This window comes from Bactrocera dorsalis, chromosome 1, assembly GCF_023373825.1.
Source record: "Bactrocera dorsalis isolate Fly_Bdor chromosome 1, ASM2337382v1, whole genome shotgun sequence".
NCBI classification, from domain to species: domain Eukaryota; kingdom Metazoa; phylum Arthropoda; class Insecta; order Diptera; family Tephritidae; genus Bactrocera; species Bactrocera dorsalis.
Window position 1 is genome coordinate 48,062,452 of NC_064303.1, and position 16,117 is coordinate 48,078,568.

At 37.0% G+C, this 16,117-nt stretch overlaps 2 protein-coding genes across 7 annotated transcripts in view; both read left to right on the plus strand.

The window, feature by feature from the left end:
- Positions 1–16,117, plus strand: part of LOC125775367 (uncharacterized) — a 915,975-nt gene that overhangs the window by 832,513 nt on the left and 67,345 nt on the right. The window lies entirely within an intron of this gene.
- LOC105225273 (protein PALS2) overlaps positions 9,943–16,117 on the plus strand; it is a 195,094-nt gene continuing 188,919 nt past the window's right edge. For 2 of the 6 annotated variants that reach the window (XM_049462595.1, XM_049462594.1), the window contains exon 1: positions 9,949–10,053. The gene's annotated coding sequence lies outside the window, so the exon portion shown is untranslated. Of the gene's footprint in view, positions 10,054–16,117 lie in introns of all 6 variants that reach the window. The other 4 variants (XM_049462593.1, XM_049462592.1, XM_049462589.1 and 1 more) reach the window with 4 other exon arrangements.

Here is a 16,117-nt window from a genome sequence, read left to right on the forward strand (position 1 = left end):
TTCCAGGTATTGGATAAGCTAACATCGGCGCCGTACAAAGTAGTTCTTTAAGCTGCTCAAACGCTTTTTCTTGTTCCAACTGCCATACAAACGGGCGATTCTTCTTTGTTAAATCATGTAAACTTCTAGCCACGTTCGCAAATCCAGGTACAAAACGGCGGTAATACGTGCTGCGAAGTTCATGTATGTTGGTGCGTCGAGGCCAATTTTTAACTGCTTTTATTTTTCCTTCCTCGGTGTGAATCCCCTCAGTTGACACTTTATGTCCGAGATATGTGACCTGCTTCTTCCATAATGAACACTTTTTGGGATTCAAGCGTAATCCAGCTGATGCTATTCGCTGAAAGACTTCCTCTAAATTTTTCAAATGATCATCAAAACTTTTTCCCCTGATTATAAGTCATCAAGATACACCAAACATGTCTTCCAGTTGAGTCCTTTTAACACATGTTCCATCAGTCGTTCGAACGTTGCAGGCGCATTACATAACCCAAATGGCATCACAGAGAATTCCCATAGCCCGTCGCCCATACGGAAAGCGGTCTTTTCACGGTCACGTTCATCAATCTCGACTTGCCAATATCCACTTTGTAGATCTAATGTAGAAAACCATTTCGCTCCAGACAAGGTGTCTAATGTATCGTCGATTCTCGGTAGAGGATAACTGTCTTTCTTTGTGACATCATTCAACTTCCTATAATCTTCGCAGAAACGGGTGCTACCATCTTTCTTTTTAACTAAGACGATAGGTGAGCTCCATGGACTCATTGAAGGTTCGATTACACCGTTTTTGTGCATGTCTTCAATAATTTTGTTAGCATCCTCACGTTTTGCTAGTGGAACCCTACGAGGAGCTTGTCGGATTGTTTTAGTGTCTCCAGTATTTATGCGATGTTTGACAATGCCGGTTCTTCCTGTGTTTCCTTCGTTTGCAAATATGGATGCGTATTTTTCTAATAGTTTTTCTGCTTTTAATTTTTCATTTCCATGCAGTTCGTTCAGCAAATTATTTAGGAGTGTAGGACTTATCTGTTGTGGCTCAATAGTAGGCTTCTGTTGTGACCGTTCGCATCGTGCTATTGCACTTATATTCTGGCACTGTCCAATTACTGCTCCTTTCTTCAGACTTATAGGCGTGTTGAATTCATTCACTACTCTGACCGGAATGGTGGCGTCTTCTCTAGTTTTCACAAGCGTTCTTCCTACCAATATGGGTGTATCTATTTTTGTTGGTTCCACCATCAAATTCGAACTCGTCCACATTAATTCCATCCGCTTCCATTGCTTCACGTAATCGTGCCTGCAGATACGCCTTTTGCCCGCTTATCGGCAAATTACGCTCCTCCAGTTCCTTTTTTAATTGCTGAATTCTCAATTCTCCGAATTTAACCATCTTTCATTTGGATTATTTGACAATCCCACTTCTGACACTAATTGTTGCGAATTTGCTCCTTGCTAGTTTACTTTACTAGGTTCGTATCTCTGGATTGACAAATAAAACAAAAAGCCGTTTAATTCACTTCAACAAAATCTCTTTATTTTACAACTCGTCTACACTATAGCAGTTTACTCTTAGCACTGATTGATTACGTTGGCGCTGCCACGGTTTATATAGCCACGCACTTCTCGCTGATGCCGACGTTTGCTTCTAGAAAATTGCGTCTGGAAATTACCAGAACGTAATGCTATACGGCGCCAGACGCAGACTCAGCAATTGTTTAAGTAGACAAGCAGACTGTGCGGCGCCAGATGTCTATTGTTTCGACAACCAGACAGCCGCGGCGCCAGATGTCTACAACAAGACAAATGCTATTCCATATACCTACAGCTATTGTTCATAATAAGGGATGCAAATAGCAATACAAATACAACTTAATACTACTTTTGTAACAATATTTACTAAATTGCAACATAACAAAAAAATGCGGGGCATTGCCATTTCATCACTACTGCGGCGCCGCGCTCTGAAGGCACCGTTGGAAACGCTTAGATTACGAGATATTCGACTTCAAAGTTCAAAAATTCCCAAAATTCGAACATTTCAACAAACTAATAAATTAAACTATAAACATTTAAATACATCCACAATTTTCACTTTCTGTCGGTTTTTTACCTAAGAAATCTTTATTTTAAAAATTACTTTTTACACTCGTAGTGAGCATCATTTACATATGTATGTGCTAACAATTATAAGGAAATGGAGCGCTGCCATATGATAATAAGCAAATATGAGCAATTCGCTGATTTTCTCTATTTTGATATAATTCCTCTTTCTTTATTTGGCAATCTTATAGCCCTGACAGATGAGCAAAACTAATGCGCAATTAAGCAACGCTAATGCACATTGAAATTTTATGGTGACAGACGTCAGACTTGTGCAGTTAGACAGCTGATATCGAAATTTGTTTATATATTACAAAAAAAGAGAAATAAAGGAAAATTATTAATATAAATTTTGGTATTTTTGGAAAATCAATATAAATTTAAAGAAAGAATTTATTTATTAACTACGTCAAAAGATAATAGAGTGAAATTAAAAGCAATAATTGATTGTAATGCAGAAAAAGTGTGCGAAAAAGTTAAGAATATTGGAAAAATGGATAGCAAATGGTACGTTGTTTATTTTCTGCCATCTAAAAATATTCAAATTTGTTTTTGTTAATATACATACTTGCACATAATTTAATTAGTAATAGAAAACTGCTTACCTCTGATGCTGTAAACGCAAACGAATGTTTAAAGCAAATATAAAATTGTTGCCGCAGCAAACTTATAGTTTTCGATTTATTTGCATTTAAAGTTGAAAATTTAGCAAATTTTATCTTGCAATTTCTAGATTTCTAGTAATTATTTATTTCATATTACGCACTTTTTATGCATTTATACTTCCAAACATTGTTTCTACATATTGTTACGAATTTACTCTTGCTAGTTTACTTTGTTAGGTTCGTATCTCTGGATTGACAAATAAAATCAACACTGTTTAATTTAATTCAACAACTCTTTATTTCACAACTCGTCTACACTATAACAGTTTACTCTTAGCACTGATTGATTACGTTGGCGCTGCCACGGCTTATATAGCCACGCACTTCTCGCTGATGCCGACGTGTCCTTCTAGAATATCGCGTCTGGAAATTACCAGAACATACGGCTATAGCCACGCACTTCTCGCTGATGCCGACGTGTCCTTCTAGAATATCGCGTCTGGAAATTACCAGAACATACGGCTATACGGCGCCAGACGCAAGCAGACAGTCGCGGCGCCAGACTCAGCAATTGTTTAACTAGACGAGCAGACAGTGTGGCGCCAGATGTCTACAACAAGACAAATGCTATTCCATATACCTACAGCTATTGTTCATAATCAGGGATGCATATAGTAATACAAATACAACTTAATACTGCTTTTTGTAACACTGCCCTCCACTAAAGCCTAATCGTCCCGATTAGGCACAAATCCTCTTGAACCAAATGGGGCGAGCCTCTCCAAATGTACTACTTTCATTTTACATCGTGCTTTTCCATTTCTTTGTATGCGGTATACCACGTCATTAAGTCGTTTCATCACCATATAGGGTCCTTCCCAGGCTGTCTGCAATTTCGGGGACAAGCCTTTCTTTCGAAGTGGATTGTACAACAGGACCAGATCACCTTCTTCAAAACCTTTTGAATTTGCCGCTTGATCGAACCGGTCCTTCATCTTATTGCTCATCAGATGCGTATGCTGTCTTACCATTAGATGCAATTCATTCATTTCTTCCTTTAAGGCAGAACAATAATCTCCATCATTTCTTACAGCTGTAGGATTCGTTCCAAACTTAAGATCAGCAGGGAGTCGCAGATCAGATCCGAAAATAATCTTTGCTGGCGTGTAACCAGTTGTCTCGTGCTTCGCTGAACGATACGCCAGCAGGAACATCTGGATGCACTTGTCCCAATTCCGTTGGTCTTTATCAACGATTTTCCGCAGATGTTCTTCGAGCGTTCGGTTGAATCTCTCCACCATTCCATCTGATTGTGGATGTAACGCTGTTGTCCGTGTCTTGTGGATGCCCAATAATGTACAGACTTCTTGGAAAATGGAAGATTCGAAATTCCTGCCTTGATCTGAGTGTAATTCGACGGGCACTCCGAACCTTGTTATCCAATTTGCTACAAACGCTTCGGCTACTGTCTTCGCTTCTTGGTTTGGTAAGGCATATACTTCTGGCCATTTACTGAAATAATCCATGACAACCAGTAGATATTTGTTTCCGGCCGTACTGGTTGGGAACGGACCTGCAACATCCATTGCGACTCGTTCAAATGGTGATCCCACGTTGAACTGTTGTAGCCTACCGCGACTTTTGGCTTTAGGACCTTTAGCTGCCATGCACTCTACGCAATTACTTATCCATTCTGCTATGGAATCTCGACAACCGATCCAGTAGAACCGTTGTTTAATCTTCTCTATAGTTTTTGTAATTCCAAGGTGCCCTCCACTAGGTCCATTGTGATATTCTTTCAATACTTTTGGGATCATGGACTTCGGTACTATGATCAGAAGACGAGACTGTTTGCCATCTTCGCTTTCCCAGGTACGATGAAGGTATCCATTAACGAGGTTTATGCTGTTCCATTGGGCCCAATATGCTTTTGCCGTTGGACTTTCGTTACTTATTTGTTCCCTTGGTGGTCGTACCCCATTTTCTTTGGCCATTACCAGCTTTGCAAGATCAGGGTCCTCCAGCTGATTGATTCTGATGCGATGAGGAGTCCAATCATCTTCAGGTTCTATATTCAGTAATCGCACGTCGATTATACCTTCTTTTCCCTCTGATTTGGAGCAATGTTTACATTCCAGTGGACAAGGGCGACGTGATAATGCATCCGCATTTTTGTGGTGAATCCCCTTTCGATGTTCCGTTTCGAAGTCGTAATTCTGTAATCTTTCGATCCATCGTGCAATTTGGCCTTCCGGATTCTTAAACTGTAATAACCATTTTAATGCTGCATGATCAGTCCTCAGCAAGAATCGTTGTCCATACAAATACTTGTGGAAATGTTTTACACATTCCACCACAGCTAGTAGTTCTTTCCGCGTCACACAGTAGTTTTTCTCTGGTTTCCCGAGCACTCTGCTGTAATACCCAATTACTCTTTCTTGTCCGTCGATGAGCTGAGACAGGACACCTCCAATTCCATAAGCGCTCGCATCTGTATCCAGGATGAATTTCTTTCCAGGTATTGGATAAGCCAACATCGGCGCCGTACAAAGTAGTTCTTTAAGCTGCTCAAACGCTTTTTCTTGTTCCAACTGCCATACAAACGGGCGATTCTTCTTTGTTAAATCATGTAAACTTCTAGCCACGTTCGCAAATCCAGGTACAAAACGGCGGTAATACGTGCATAAGCCGAGGAAGCTGCGGAGTTCATGAATGTTGGTGGGTCGAGGCCAATCTTTTACTGCTTTTATTTTTCCTTCCTCGGTGTGAATTCCCTCAGTTGACACTTTATGTCCGAGATATGTGACCTGCTTCTTCCATAATGAACACTTTTTGGGATTCAAGCGTAATCCGGCTGATGCTATTCGCTGAAAGACTTCCTCTAGATTTTTCAGATGATCATCAAAACTTTTTCCCATGATGATAATGTCATCAAGATACACCAAACATGTCTTCCAGTTGAGTCCTTTTAACACATGTTCCATCAGTCGCTCGAACGTTGCAGGCGCATTACATAACCCAAATGGCATCACAGAGAATTCCCATAGCCCGTCGCCCATACTGAAAGCGGTCTTTTCACGGTCACATTCATCAATCTCGACTTGCCAATATCCACTTTGTAGATCTAATGTAGAAAACCATTTCGCTCCAGACAAGGTGTCTAATGTATCGTCGATTCTTGGTAGAGGATAACTGTCTTTCTTTGTGACATCATTCAACTTCCTATAATCTACGCAGAAACGGGTGCTACCATCTTTCTTTTTAACTAAGACGATAGGTGAGCTCCATGGACTTATTGAAGGTTCGATTACACCGTTTTTGTGCATGTCTTCAATAATTTTGTTAGCATCCTCACGTTTTGCTAGTGAAACCCTACGCGGAGCTCGTCGGATTGGTTTAGCGTCTCCAGTATTTATGCGATGTTTGACAATGCCGGTTCTTCCTGTGTTTCCTTCGTTTGCAAATATGGATGCGTATTTTTCTAATAGTTTTTCTGCTTTTAATTTTTCATTTCCATGCAGTTCGTTCAGCAAATTATTTAGGAGTGTAGGACTTATCTGCTGTGGCTCAATAGTAGGCTTCTGTTGTGACCGTTCGCATCGTGCTATTGCACTTATATTCTGGCACTGTCCAATTACTGCTCCTTTCTTCAGCCTTATAGGCGTGTTGAATTCATTCACTACTCTCACCGGAATGGTGGCGTCTTCTCTAGTTTTCACAAGCGTTCTTCCTACCAATATGGGTGTATCTATTTTTGTTGGTTCCACAATCCACAACTCTTCAGTCCCACCTCCTCCATTCACTTTAGCCCATACAATCGCCTCAGATTTTGGTGGAATACTCTGATTATCATCAACAATCACCCTCTTACTTTCAACGTTGGTCACATATCCGGTGTTTATAGGCATCTCCATGTTCAAAACAGCATTTGCTTGTTTAAATCCAAAGTAACCCCGTGATCAATCATGAAATCTACTCCCATTATAATTTCATCTGTGATTTCTGCTACGATGAAGGTGTGATTAACTTCCAGGGTACCAATCATCACTTTGCAAAACACTTTTCCCGCGACAGCTGCTTCCTCCCCGGTGGCCGTTCGAAGCTTGCAACCGACTAATGGTTCAACCGTTCCTCTTACCACATCCGGTCGGATAATTGAATGTGTGGCACCAGTATCCAAAGTAAGCGTTGACAGTCGTCCATTTAAGATGCCGTTGATAGTAAGATTGTTGTCATGGCGACCTATTTGTGATATCGAGATGGCGGGGCAAATAGTTGTGGGAACCAGCTCACGCCCCTTTGAACTGTTCCGTTTTAGTTTAACGACTTGTGAGATGTGGATGCTCCGTCCTCGTTATCTGTTGGTTGTTTCCGTTTTGATGGGTTTACTTTTATATTGCAATTTCGGGCAAAGTGACCCGCTTTTCCACAGTTGAAACATCTGCCTGTTGTATTTACTCGCGGTGCAGCAATTGTCTTCAGAGTCTTCAATATTTCCTCCATCAGAGCCGGTTGTTCCATTTCAACCCTTTGTACTTTGGGTGCTGGTTTACTTAGTAGGGAAGCTGTTTCCTGTGTGAGGGCGTGCGAAACCGTTTCAGCAAACGTTCTTTTTGGCATTGCATATGTGGCGCGTTTGGTGTCCACATCACGAATTCCATTTATGAAACATTGAATTTTTACCCTCTCAATGTAATCCACAGGTGCATCTGCATTTGCCAAATGAGCCAGTCGTTCTATTTCAGTTGCGAACTCTTGCAATGACTCGTTCATCTTCTGACCCCTATTTTGCAGTTCGATCTGGTATATTTGTTTCCGGTGCTCACTACCATAACGTCTTTCTATCGCACTCATCAATGCCTCATAGTTGTCCCGTTCACAGTCTGGAATAGTCTGAAGGATTTCTGCTGCCGGTCCTTTCAATGATACAAACAAGGACGCCACTTTGTCCGCTGCATTCCAATTATTGGCCGTTGCTGTCTTTTCAAACTGAAGTTTGAAAATTTGAAATGGAATACTTCCATCGAATGTGGGTGCCTTCAATCTTTGATTATTTGTTGATGGTGCAGGGCCATGTAGTTGCAGTTCTCGCACACGATTACTTAATTGCAGAACTTCTGATTTTAAATTTTCTTCGCCATTTTTTAAAGTGCTTAATTCGTCTTCAAATTTTGAAAATTTCTCTTGCACTTGTTTTTGTAGTTGTGTAGTATTTTCCGTAATCTGTTGTGTAAGGCGAGACTCTAACTGTGATGTATTTTCAGCTATTTGCGTTATTTGCTGTGCCAGACGATTTTCTGTTTGCACTACATTTTCTGCTATTTGCTGTGCCAGACGATTTTCTGTTTGCATTGCATTTTCTGCTATTTGCTTAATAGCCACTAACAGCATGTTCGTGTCTACGCTTGATGATGTTCGTTGTTCTTCTACTTTTTCTTCTACCTTTGTAGAAGTTTCTGGGCCATCAAATTCGAATTCGTCGACATTAATTCCATCCGCTTCCATTGCTTCACGTAATCGTGCCTGCAGATCCGCCTTTTGCCCGCTTATCGGCAAATTACGCCCCTCCAGTTCCTTTTTTAATTGCTGAATTCTCAATTCTCCGAATTTAACCATTTTGAATTTGGATTATTTGACAATCCCACTTCTGACACCAATTGTTACGAATTTACTCTTGCTAGTTTACTTTGTTAGGTTCGTATCTCTGGATTGACAAATAAAATCAACACTGTTTAATTTAATTCAACAACTCTTTATTTCACAACTCGTCTACACTATAACAGTTTACTCTTAGCACTGATTGATTACGTTGGCGCTGCCACGGCTTATATAGCCACGCACTTCTCGCTGATGCCGACGTGTCCTTCTAGAATATCGCGTCTGGAAATTACCAGAACATACGGCTATAGCCACGCACTTCTCGCTGATGCCGACGTGTCCTTCTAGAATATCGCGTCTGGAAATTACCAGAACATACGGCTATAAGGCGCCAGACGCAAGCAGACAGTCGCGGCGCCAGACTCAGCAATTGTTTAACTAGACGAGCAGACAGTGTGGCGCCAGATGTCTACAACAAGACAAATGCTATTCCATATACCTACAGCTATTGTTCATAATCAGGGATGCATATAGTAATACAAATACAACTTAATACTGCTTTTTGTAACAATATTTATTTTTCCATAATTATTTAGTTATTTGTTTAAAATAAGCATTTTACATTTTACACAATTTTCATTCCATGCACAATAACAAAAGTATTCCGTGTTTACAGATATTAAGTGTTACCATAATTACACATTTATCAAACGAATAAGAATGAATATAAACACTCAAACGCAGAAAACAAATATCATCTGAAATAAATTTTCCATTGTAATAAAAAAAGTTTTAAGGCTTATAAGTATGTTTAGTCTAATAATTTAATAAAAGGATCATAATGATTATTTGCAATACAACAAAGGTAAAACAGGGTAAACATTAGTCCATTCGCGTCCCACTTCTTTCTGCATAACCCTGACCGATCCAACACCGGGGTATGTCATGTTTTTTTTGAGTAAAAGTCCTTTTTGCGTTGGCGGCCTTTGGCCGCACTTCAAAAAAAATAACCCTGGCCAATCCAACACCGGGATGTGTCGGATTTTTTTTTTTTTTTGAGTAAAACTCCTTTTTGCGTTTGCGGCCTTCGGCCGCGCTTCAAAAAAAATAAACCTGGCCGATCCAACACCGGGGTGTAACAGGTATTTTTTTGTTAATAAATTTATGTAAAATATTACAAAATAAAAGCGAAATGTGAACTTATTTCAATGTTTAAAGTGTATATTTAAAAATATACAAAGTGAAAATTGTAAAAACAATAGTGGAACTTAGAGAAATACCATGTGTTGTTAGTGCAAATTTTTTAATCATTAATCGTGAATATTTTGAAAAATATAAGTTATTTCAATATTATTTTTGGATATTCCTCCTCTGGAGAAGCTCCCCTATCCGCACATACCCCATTTATACGGAAATTCGCTTTTTTACCCCTCCGCCAAAGTAATCAGAATCGTGCCACTGCTGCCATCATACGCCCAGCATTTATATGGCGCCTCGACAAAATTTTAATAGAAATGAAAACCGTTTGTCAAAACAGAAAAATTATAGCACATTGCTAGCAATGAATGACATAAAATATACTTAGATATCAATTGCTAAATATTAGCCATGTCTAGTCTGCTTGAGCAATATTACTTGCAATTTAAAAAGAACCAACTCTTTGCAGTAGTTCAGTGCATGTCATTGTTGTCAAATAGTCATTATTTCCAAAATAATTTTGTGATTGAGAAGCTTCAGTGTTCAATAGGTACATAGTTTATAAATAGTTTATAAATAGTTTATAAATAATATTATATTAATATTTATTTATTAAATTTATCGATTTCAGTTGTTGGTTAATGTATAAATGATTTTAAATATGTTTACAGTCACAAAAGTAAATATACACGATATTTCGTTCCAAAATAGAGCAAAAAATATTTGTTTAGAAATGTATGTATATAAAAATTCTAAGTGACATCCATAGTCAGCAATAATTGACAAAGAAAAATGAATGCATATGAAAAGTAGTGGTTTCTCAGCGAAAGTAAATATACTCCTAATTCAGAAACCTCTGGGTGTGGTCAAAACTTTTCCTAATTTGTAATATCAGACCATTATAATAAGGGTAAATATCGGGAAATGTTTAGTATAGCGCCGGTTTAGTATCGTTTATGGAGAAAAATAGGGTGGGGCTACCCCCCCTCAAGCCCCCTTATTGGAAAGGGTAGGATCGAACTTTTTAATAAACCCCCCTAGAGCCCGTATAGACCTGTAGGGAGTCCTTTGAAAATGACCAAAAATCAGTGTTTTTGCTCATTTTTCCATACAAACTGAAAGCAATGCAACCCAGCCAACATTTTTGTATGGACAAGAAATCAAAATAAAGAAAACCAAAATGTTTCAGTCGGCACGATTCCGATTACTTTGGCGGAGGGGTAAAAAAACCGAATTTCCGGGAAAATGGGGTATGTACGGATAGGGGGCTTCTCTAGAGGAGGAATATCCAGAAATTATGTAAAAATAGCTAATATTTTTTAAAAATATTCACGTTTAAAAATTCAAAATTTGCCCTAAGAACACATGTTATTTCTCCATGTTTCACAGAATATTTTCACGTTTGTCACTCACTATATTTAAATATACACTCTTATCATTGAAATAAGTTCACTTTTCACTTTTATTTTGTAATTTTTCAGCCAAATTTAGTAATTTAAAATCACTTACCAAATTTATGGCTGAAAAGCTTAGAGTGTTTATATTTACGAGGAAAACCAGCATTGCCACACCTTAAAAACCAAAAGTGAAGGATTTTTTTTAGCATACTTTCGAGTGATTCCTTTTTCTTTATTAACTATAAAAAAACAATAAAGAAGATTTTTCGAGCTAAAATTGAATATGTGAACACTTTTCTATATACATACATACATATATGAATAATATGTGATTTATATTTAAAAAACACAGATAAGTAAAATCGTGTGATAATATTATATTATACATATGATTGTAATATAACATTTCTATATACATATTACAATTTTATACTATAATAAAATCATTAGCGAATACCCGGGGTGACCGAAGTACTTTCGCGTAGTAAACCTTTCTGCGTTGGCGGCCTTCGGCCGCGCTCTAAAAAAATAACCCTGGCCGAGCGAATACCAGGGGTGACTGAAGTACTTTCGCGTAGTACTCCTTTCTGCGTTGGCGGACTTCGGCCGCGCTCTAAAAAAATAACCCTGGCCGAGCGAATACCAGGGGTGACTGAAGTACTTTCGCGTAGTACTCCTTTCTGCGTTGGCGGCCTTCGGCCGCGCTTTAAAAAAATAACCCTGGCCGAGCGAATACCAGGGGTGACTGAAGTACTTTCGCGTAGTACTCCTTTCTGCGTTGGCGGCCTTCGGCCGCGCTCTAAAACATAACCCTGGCCGAGCGAATACCTGGGGTGACTGAAGCACTTTCGCGTAGTACCCCTTTCTGCATTGAAAATAAAAAATATATATTGGCTTTTCGGTATAACGTGGTTATAATATGGTTGGTTATCATGCACTCAAAATTTAAGTTTTCGTTATAAAATGGTAAATTTTGGTTATTATATCTATCAGCGATTTCCATTTATTTTTGATGATACATTGGTTTGTATTTTAGGTGACAATATATGTATTATTATATTTAAAATATGAGTTTGAGTGCATAATAACCAAAAAATATAACTACTTTATATCCAAAACTCAAATTTTGTTTCAATATGAGTGCATGATAACCAAAAAATATAACCACTTCATACCCAAAACTCATATTTTAAATATAATAATATATATATCGTCGACTAAAATACAAACCAATGTATCATCAAAAATAAATGGAAATCGCTGACAGATATAATAATCAAAATTTATCCATTTTATAACGAAAACTCAAATTTTATTTCAATATGAGTGCATAATAACCAAAAAATATAACCACTTTATATCCAATATTATGAGTGCATAACAACCAAAAAATATATCCACTTTATATCCAATATTGAAATAAAATTGTCTTATCATCAGATGGCAGCGCTCCATTTCGTCGTAATTTTTGGTAAACAAATGAGGTTCACACAAGTGTAAAATGTGATTTTTAAAATAAAGATTTTTTAGGTAAAAAACGTGCTAAAAGAGTAAAATATAGGTTTATTTAAAAGATTATAGCGCAATTTAATTAATTTGATGTGAAAAATGCGAAAAAGTGTGTTTAAAGTGGTGAAATAACTCCTTGAAATGGTCCAATTTTGCGAATTTTTGAACTTTAAGGCCGAATATCTCCTAAACTAACCTTATATGTTTTTTAATCAGGAGGACTTCCTCTTTCCAACGGTACCTTCAAATCGCGGCGCCAAAGAAATCGGAATTGTGCCTTTCAGTCCAATGTATAAGTTAAATAAGTTTTAAATATAATAATATATATATCGTCGACTAAAATACAAACCAATGTATCATCAAAAATAAATGGAAATCGCTGACAGATATAATAATCAAAATTTATCCATTTTATAACGAAAACTTAAATTTTATTTCAATATTGGATATAAAGTAGTTATATTTTTTGGTTATTATGCACTCATAATATTGGATATAAAGTGGTTATATTTTTTGGTTATTATGCACTCATATTGATAACCATGAATTATAACCACTTTATACCGAAAAGCCAATATATTTTTTTTATTTTCAACGCAGAAAGGGGTACTACGCGAAAGTGCTTCAGTCACCCCGGGTATTCGCTCGGCCAGGGTTATTTTTTTAGAGCGCGGCCGAAGGCCGCCAACGCAGAAAGGTTTACTACGCGAGAGTACTTCGGTCACCCCGGGTATTCGCTGATGATTTTATTATAGTATAAAATTGTAATATGTACATATATAAAAATGTTATATTACAATCATATATATAATATAATATTATCACACGATTTTACTTATCTGTGTTTATTAAATATAAATCACATATTATTCATATATGTATGTATGTATATAGAAAAGTGTTCACATATTCAATTTTAGCTCGAAAAGTCTTCTTTATAGTTTTTTTTATAGTTAATAAAAAAAAAAGGAATCACTCGAAAGTACAAAGAAAACGCTGTGAAACGCTAAAAAAATCCTTCACTTTTGGTTTTTAAGGTGTGGCAATGCTGGTTTTCCTCGTAAATATAAACACTTTTAAATTACTAAATTTGGCTGAAAAATTACAAAATAAAAGTGAAAAGTGAACTTATTTCAATGTTAAGAGTGTATATTCTGTGAAACATGGAGAAATAACATGTGTTCTTAGGGCAAATTTTGAATTTTTAAACGTGAATATTTTTAAAAAATATTAGCTATTTTTACATAATTTTTGGATATTCCTCCTCTAGAGAAGCCCCCCTATCCGTACATACCCCATTTTCCCGGAAATTTGGTTTTTTTACCCCTCCGCCAAAGTAATCGGAATCGTGCCCTATTTGTCATAAATGTAAACACGCAAATCACTTGAAACTTTGAATGTGCAAAATAATTTTTAAAGTATATTTATTTTCTTAAAAAATATACAATTAGTGTAAATTTTTGATAAATACGAATGTGTACAGTGTAATTAAATATATATTAATTAAAAAATATGTGAAAAGTGGGTTAAACATAGTGAAATAAATAAAAAAACGTATTATAGAATGGAAAGTTTTTCAGTTTTTCTCTCTTTTTGATTAAAATAGGTGTTCGATCGATGAGGGTTATTTTTTTTGAAGCGCGGCCGAAGGCCGCCAGTGCAGAAAGTAGTTCGACGCAAAGGAACTATGAATACCCCGGTGTTCGATCGATGAGGGTTATTTTTTTGAAGCGCGGACGAAGGCCGCCAGTGCAGAAAGTAGTTCCACACAAAGGAACTATCAATACCCCGCTGTTCGATCGATGAGGGTTATTTTTTTTGAAGCGCGGCCGAAGGCCGCCAGTGCAGAAAGTAGTTCGACACAAAGGAACTATGAATACCCCGGTGTTCGATCGATGAGGGTTATTTTTTTTGAAGCGCGGCCGAAGGCCGCCAGTGCAGAAAGTAGTTCGACACAAAGGAATGTTATTTTTTATCTTTATTTATCAATTAACATAAGATACAAAAACCATTTGTACCATTTTCTTTATAAATGTTAAATAGAAAAATTTTTCATAGTTTCTTTAAAACACATTATGTGGCAACACTGGTACTTGTAATGACATGTGAAGAAAAACAAAACAAAACAAAATAGGACTAAATTGCATCTAAAATTGTGGAACTTTAAAGTGAAATATCTCGGAAACTATGAGTCTGAGGACGGTATATGTGTATACATTTTTTAATCCTGAGGACCTCCTCTATCCATTAGTACCATCAAATCGTGGCGCCGGAAAAATCGTAATCGTGCCCTGTATCTGAGTATTAATTATTGCTTGTCTATCTATTGACTCAATTAGCTTTTGTTGATTGAATTTTAGTTTTTCAAAATCATCAAAATCGGGAGTTCCAGCAACCACTTTCAAAGCAGTTCCTAGAATATTAATACTCCTTGCTTGCCTATGGTGAATGTTAACTGTTTCTAAAAGTCTTTCTATATGACCTATATCAGATTTTAAAATTTTTTTCATATGCGACTGTGGAAAGTGTTTCATCAGTAATCTTGTTTCGCCAGCTATTTCTGAATACATGGTTAAATTAGATGAGTGTCTGAGATATTTAAAATGCTGCCAGATAACTACATTTCCATCGATTAGTGGGATGTAGTCCGAGTGTGTATAATCGGATAGTTTTGCAGTTGCTACAGTCACGAAAAACAGCACGGTCGATAGCCTAAATAGAAAAATATAGTTTAGAATAGAAAGTGGGATTTAGACTTATCTTAAATTGTCCTTATGGACCTCTCTCCCTTTAATTAGAACCACTGTTCCCAAGTCGGCTTCTATTGTAGCTTCTTCATACAGAGGCGTAAGTTTGTTGCCTAGCCTCTTATTTATATTCATAAGTACTTTATCCCCTACCTGAAAAGTTCTGTTACGTCTTGTCTCATTATGTGTCCGTAGTTGTATTTCTTGACTCTTTTTTATTTTTTCTCTTATATCTGCTTCGAGATCTGATGGGCGGGAGTGTATTACGTCGATTGGTCTCTTATTTATTATAGAGTGTACAGACTTATTGTATTCAATTGTTGCTTGAAGTATTAATTCAACTGTGTCATTAATGTGTTTTTCAAGTTTCAAGCACCTAGAAATTTCCGCGAGGGTACTATGAAATCTCTCTACCTGTCCATTTGATGTACTATGGAGTGGTGGAGAGTTTATAATTTGAACGTTAAAACTATTTTCCAGAAGTGATTTTATTGTCCCTGAATTTAAAGATGGCTCATTATCGCAAAATATAATTCTGGTATGCGCATAGAAATTCATAAGTTGTAAAATTGATGGTTCTATATCAATTATAGTTCTCGACGCTATAGGTTGTACTATGGCGAATTTTGGAAATTTATCGATACAAGTTAAGAAATATTTTTTATCTGTAGAAAATACACTCAGTCCTTTTTTTACGCGATCTCTTTTTACGCTATTTCACTTTAGCGCGGTTATTTTTGCAGCGCAAATTCCTTTTTTTACGCGAAATTCTCACTTTAACGCGATTGCTTGTTTTCGTTTTTTGCTTGTTTACATATTTTTACGCGTAATAATTTTTGAATATGTCGGCGCACCCTAATAGTGTGTGGATATTGGATATTGACACCGAGATAGACGATCATCCAATTAAAGCAGAGACGATTAAGCAAGGTTTTAAACTTGCAGCAGAATAGGAAAATTA